The 7,097-nt window shown below is 36.3% G+C and overlaps 1 pseudogene; it reads left to right on the forward strand.

The window, feature by feature from the left end:
* The first annotated feature begins 1,487 nt into the window (after nt 1-1,487).
* Nucleotides 1,488-3,844, forward strand: LOC106330363 (annotated as a pseudogene).
* The last annotated feature ends 3,253 nt before the right edge of the window (nt 3,845-7,097 follow it).

Here is a 7,097-nt window from a genome sequence, read left to right on the forward strand (position 1 = left end):
ATAATTTGAAATGTGAAGAAGCTTTTAGACGTTTGCTATTTTTGTTTCGGTGTCACTACGAATTGCGAACAGTCACAGAGAGAGCCGGTCCTATATATTTGAAGGCTAGAAGCTAAAATATAAAAAAAATGCGGAAATAAAATGTGTGCAGATAGAGTCTGTTGAACCCAGCACCTCCAACAACTGCCATTAATATCATGACCACTTAGCTAAAGTTTCTTTTGGTAATTTTGTGGCCGCTAAAAGATTTATTACTGTGGCGGCCGGAAGCCCATGCTTCCCTAGCTTATGGCCAGGGCCAGCACTGGTCACAGATCTCAGTTCGTATGTTGTTATTTGTTTTGCTATTAATCACGTGACCAGGTCGTATGCCGTAAGACGCATATTGTTGTCCGTTTTGTCGTTGCACGAGTCACAAATCACATTTTTAAGTCGTTGAGAAAAGTAACGAGTAAAGAGTTTTCTCAAAAAATTGCGATAACGAAAAGAACATTGGTATACGAAATGGATATTATCGATAAGGTTCAATAATTTGGGGAAACAAAATTCGATTAACCAAACTCTTCATATAAATGATTGGAATCCAATTGTTTCTAATAATTTCAAAGAAATTCTAAACTATTAATATAGCTTTTGTTATCCATATCTAGAAAAACATTTCAAAAAAGAGAAGTAAAAAAGAGAGAAGAAAGTAGCAAAAAATTCAGCACCAATAGATTGATCAGACAATGAAAGGTAAAAACCAAAGCTTCTCTTCCTATAAGATCTACTAGGCCATGATCCGCGCGACCGCACGGATGTTTGTTTTCATTTTTATAATTTTATTATATATATATATATATATATAAATTTATGTTATTTTTTTCAATTACAATAATTTTATTGTTTACAGGTTTTTCCATTAAATTAATTGTTTCAAACCGTCACATGTGTTTCAAAATGTCACATGTGTTTGTTGCTTCTTATTATATATTAATCTTATTGAATCTGTGTTTGATTATTAGAAAAACTAATATATGAAAATTTCAACAATTTCAGAAATTATTTTATATTTAAGTTATCAAAAATAAATTTTACATGTAATAAAGTAAGTTTTATTATTTAGTAAGTTTATTTGAATTTTAACACAATTTAAAAATATTCATATTCATATACATTAATCTTTAAGAATTCAGTACTCAATCTGTTTCATAATATACGAAGTTTTGGTTCTTTGCATACATATTAAGAAATTACATTTTATAAACAAAAAAATTTTGAAATATAATTTAAAATTAATTTATTTAATTATAAACAAAAATAGTATAAACACAATTGACTACACAATAGTATAAACACAATTGAAGCTCAATAGTATAAACACAATTGACTCCATATTGTAAGAGTGTGTTTGAAACTTATTAATATTTCTGATTATAGTTAGCAAAGTTTGGGTATTAAAATGAATAGATTTTTAAAAGTAGGTTATAGAGAAGAGACGGCTTACTATGGAGTGGAGTACGAGACTGAAGATTGCTCTTGCATCTGCTAAAGGACTTTCGTATCTTCATGAAGATTGTAATCCTAAGATCATTCACCGTGATGTCAAGGCGGCAAACATAATAATGGATTTCAAGTTTGAAGCTAAGGTATGATCTACTATTTCCGTTCCATAAAAATATTTTTTTTTAGTATTTTCACGCATATTAAAAAAACATATTAAATTACTATAATAAATATATTGTAGTCTACTTGAATTTACGAAAAGTTTCGTAGCCGCCAGAACCTTTGCTCTTAGATCCACCACAGCTCCCTCGGTGGTTTGGCTTCTGCCACCACCGGGGAAGGCTATTCCTCCTCGATCACTTCTTTCAGTGGTGTATCCTTCTTTTCTCTCTAAATTCGTCTATTCTCTCTCCGTATGGCCTCTTTTGCAGCGGTCATTGATGGTCTTCGTGTAGATTTATGATGTTCTACATGGAGTTAGAGCAAGGAAGGTGTGTCTGGAGTGTATATGGTGGTGACAGTGGCGGATTTCCTTGCGTGATGGTTTTGGTGGTATTGGTAGACCTTTGTTGCTGATCTTCCCAATGGTCTTTACAATTAGCTGTTGGGTAGCTTGATTCTTTTGCAATGGAATCTTGTATGGCTTGTCATGTGCGACGGTTTTAGTTCTTTGTTGCCATTCATTTGTGTTTAGGCTTTGCTATGGTAGTTGGTTCGGGTTTTTTTTTTAAAGTTTCGCGTTGAGTCTTATGACTGCTTTGCTTCTCCGATTCGTTAGAGTTCGATGGTGACGCTTCTTGTGCTTGTCATCCATGTTCAGTTTGTCCCTGGTTCTTGTCAGAGGAGTTATGCCTTGCTCCCTGTTACAAGATGGTTTTCACTTAGGGTTTATTGGAGACACAACAATACCTAGATGTATGTTGGGCTGTCATTGATATGAATAGATAGGAATTCATCATTTGGAGTTGGACTTTGAATCATGTTGGGTTCTTCTCAAACCACTATTGTGGATAAAAACAGAGCTTGCAGTACTCATGGTTTTAACTCATAAATTTTCATTAATCCCTCAAGTTCAGATTAATGCTTTGGTCTTTATCCTCCTTCCCCGTCGTCATCCTTAAGGCTAAGTCTCTCATCTGAGCTTCTACTTTCATATCTATTGGCTCAGTTCTTTATTGCGATCAGAAGCAGAGGTGGCTGTCCTGTAAGTTGATTGGATCGTGGAGTATTGATCCTCCTTCTACTGATGGCTAAGAAGACACTCATTATTTCTTCTTTTCCTTGTTGGGCTTAGTAATTGTGGCAATCGAATGATTTTTTTTTTTTGACAAAAAAAAATATATTGTGTTTTTGTAGTTATCAGTTTTTAATAATTTTTAATCAATAATAATTTTAAAAGTCAATTAATTTTCAATTTGTAAACTCTTTATAAAAACACAAAAAAATCTATTTTTGTGAAGAATTTTTTTTTCTAAAACATCTATTTAACGGGAGTGAGGGAGTATATGTTTGCGAAGTGTTTTGGTCTGTTTGGTTACAAAGCTATGTTCTGTGTCTTTCAGGTTGCTGACTTTGGTCTTGCGAAGATTGATTCTGAAACAAACACTCATGTATCTACGCGTGTGATGGGAACCTTTGGGTATTTGGCTCCTGAATACGCGCAAGCGGAAAGCTTAATGAGAAGTCTGACGTTTTCTCGTTTGGTGTTGTGCTTTTGGAGCTCATAACAGGGCGACGACCTGTTGATCCAAACAATGCCTATGTTGATGACAGCTTAGTTGACTGGGCACTACCGTTGCTTAACAGAGCATCTGAGGAAGGGGAGTTTGAAGGTTTGGCTGATAAGAAGATGAATAACGAGTATGACATAGAGGAGATGGCTCGCATGGTTGCTTGTGCTGCGGCTTGTGTTCGCCATTCAGCTCGCCGCAGACCTCGCATGAGTCAGGTAACTTACTTCTCAAGTCTGGTTTTTAAATAGTCTGAAGAATATATATGTTATTATGTTAATAATGCTAATGGAGTGAATGGTGAGCAGATTGTGCGTGGATTAGAAGGAAAGGTATCACTGTCAGATCTTAACGAAGGGATAAGACCGGGTGACAGCAATAAATACAGCTCATATGGAGAAAGCACTGATTATGACTCGAGGCAGTACAATGATGAGATGAAGAAGGTTAGGAAAATGGCACTTGGAACTCAAGGGTACAACACGACCGGGGAGTACAGTAATTCAGCCAGTGACTATGGACTGTGCCCGTCTGGTTCGAGCAGTGAGGGGCAAACCACCCGTGAAATGGAGATGGGAAAAATTAAAAGAACCGCTCAAGGTAATAGTGGACCCTCCTTTAAACCATAGAGGATTTCTGTATATAGTTTTTAACTGTAATTGAAGTTGCCTTTTTCTAATTGAACAACAACGGTATAAGTATCATACGTTTCAAATTGTTTTTCTTTTACTTGGAACGTATGATACTTGAACCACAAGAGTCTATGTTCTCAATTTTTTATTAGCTCTTTTGAACCAGATAAAATAGTACTCTTCCAACATATCATAGCGAGCATGACATAGACTTTTGATCCAAAAATCTGACTTTCGATAATAGTGATTATTTAATCCTTGTGAGTCAGAAAATGGACAATAGTGCTGTTCGTTTCGATAATAGTGCTGTTCGTTTCCGGAACGCAGCGCGTCAACGACGAACTTTCAAAATGTAAAAGAAATTTTAACGACAGCTCAACAACCAATTAAATTAGAGAGTTAGAAAAGGCAATCATTGGACGCTGCGTCAAGTCTCGTATGAGGTGGGAGACGCTGTTATTTGCAGCGGCAATATAAATACAGAAAAGAGGAGCAATGGAAGTCGCCGGCGGCAACTACACAACAACACACCGTTAAAATTTCTCTCACCTGTTTGTTAATTATTGGTCGCCGCCGCTGACGCTGCGTCAGAGAAACGAACAGCACTAATAAATATTATCAAGGAAATGATACTGGGAACATTGTTCCTAGCTCAAAGTCAGCATTTTCAAAACATCAAAACCAATTCCTAAACTATTTAATTAACTGTTAAATATCTGATTAATCCGGTAGATCATACATAGAATATGGATTTTCTTAATGCATACATACAAAAATAGTGCTCTCCATTACCCAAAATATAAAACAGAGTGGTATTAGAGCAGGAACGCAAAGCACAACTTTGCCTCTAAGCACAACTTACTTGTGTTTTCATGGAGCAAACACAGAGTGGAATTAGATAACTTGTTCCCTAGAAGTTCATTGCCTCTTTTTTTTAGCTTTTCATTGATTTAAACAGAAGAGATGTAGAAGCACTTGAATCGATCTCTACTCACCGATCAAATGATCGCACTTGTGTATACTACTCTCACTGATCTAACTCTCTCGACTCTCGTTTGTTTTGTAGATCGCGACTCTACTCTCGCATGAAAGAAGAAAAGAAGAAAGGAAACGAAATCAAAGACACAAAGCAAGTTTTAGAGTTCCCCAGACTTTGGGTACATCTCCTTCAGGATTGGTACCTGGAATTCACTATCACTCTGATTCTCTGAGATTACAAGAGCTCTACCGATAACAACAATGGCGATCTTTATATCCGAAGAAGATAAGGCCGTTAGGTTGTTACGCGGGAGTGATCCTCTGCGACGCAGGCTTTCATTTACTCTTCCTTTTGGGCCTTTCATTCAATCACCGAGGCCCAAGTGTGACCCAAGACTGTTCAGTCTTCTTGCCAATCTCACAAGAGAGAACATGAAATAAGATGTGGGATCATGGATCCCTAGCAATAAGGAAACACAAACAAACGTGAAAAGATCATGAGTTACTTTGTCCTACTTTCTAGGGAAGAGAGTAATCTCAATTATTTGATGACTAAGAAATATTAAACTTAGAGCATTGGTAGTATTGGTTTGTGTTGGTTAAACACATCATAGACTCATCTGATCTAATCAGTGACAAGTTGGAGCTTGAATGTGCTATATGTTAAAGCCATGATTCAAATTGATTGACTATGGATACTCTTCTGCTAGCCTTGAAGAACCCATGGATGATTTAAAATGGGATAACAGTTAATTAATTTGTATAGATCTCACAGGAGGTGCTTGTTGATGTCCAATTTTGGTCTTTGGTATAAATTACTTGACGAGTTCACATTTTACTTTTGTTTCATTTCCTGGTAATCTAACCGTGAGATCATCAACACTAAGAGAAAACAAATAACGTCCTATGAGAACAAGCAAGAATAACAAATACTTCAAGCAGAAAACTCATACATAGTAGTTTAAGTTACGAAAATACAAAAAGTAATTTTAAAGATGGATCATGCAAGAATAACAAATACTTCACTTGTCTTTTAAGTATGACAACATGCTGATGAAATGGATCATCCAAGAAATATAGACACGTTACTTGTGTTTAAGTATGCATCACGAACTCACATGGTCATAAATGATTTAACAAGAACCAAACCTGGCTCGAGTTTGATATTTTTTTTCGTTTTTTTGGCTAATTTAAAGTCAAAAAGAATTCAGAAACTACAAACTTTCCAGCTTTGTTAGGTTTAGTATTCAACAAAACATAAAGGTAGTATAACAACATGCATGAAAATCAAGCAAATAGCAACCCTCTTTTCTACCTACCTTCTTCCTCTTACTCTGGAACCGGAACCAGATTTGGAACAAATACATAACAAAGCTTGGGAACGTCACACATATCCCAACGTCTATGTCGTCCTGTCTCAACTAGTTTCTTGACCTCACCCCCACCTATTTCGTAAAGGTTGACGTAAATATTTTCATCTTGGTGATCTTCTTTCTCATACCATAACATGATCCTATTGGTCTTGTGGATGAAGTATGTTGGAAAATTGGAAGTGGATAATATCGAGAGACATGGGGGAAACACATTAAAATACTTGCTCCGAGTAACAATCTCATAAGTCACATTAAAATACTTTCTCCACGAAACAATCTCATCAGTCACCTTGTTTGTAACCCACACCTGAATCATCGTCTCATCTTTATGTTCAGATAACAAAGAAAGCCTATCTTCTCCGAAACCTGATAGGAATGGCGAATGCCAATCACCATTTACAAAGGGAACACAACATGTCTCTTTGAATACCTCTGTGGAGAAATCAAAACATTGGATGAAGATTTCAATTCGGAGTTATCGTTGTCCCTACCAGCATACCAATACATGTTTCCATTAATAGATACGTGACAAGTATACTATACCAATAATTTATGGTTACGACAAAGTTAACGTCCAAATCCCCGAAGAAGAAAACGTATAAACCTTCTTTGACAAATACTTTTTCGAAATAGATTCTTCTTTACGAAAAGCTTTGCGGAAGAAACGCGAGTCATCGGACAAGAGCTCGAAGAAGGTCGCTACGCAGCAACCGAACGCATTTTCCGCTTCGAGTCGGAAGACGGCCCAAAGGGACTTAAGACATGACTCGAGGCCCAACTTACGATTTCTTAACCAACAGCCCGTAAGCCGCATGATGGTTTACACTTGGTTCGCAAGGAAAGATAAATGTCAAGTTTCCGCGGATAAATACGAAATTTTGAAGATAATTACGAAAATC

Source organism: Brassica oleracea, chromosome C3, assembly GCF_000695525.1.
Source record: "Brassica oleracea var. oleracea cultivar TO1000 chromosome C3, BOL, whole genome shotgun sequence".
Lineage (NCBI taxonomy): Eukaryota > Viridiplantae > Streptophyta > Magnoliopsida > Brassicales > Brassicaceae > Brassica > Brassica oleracea.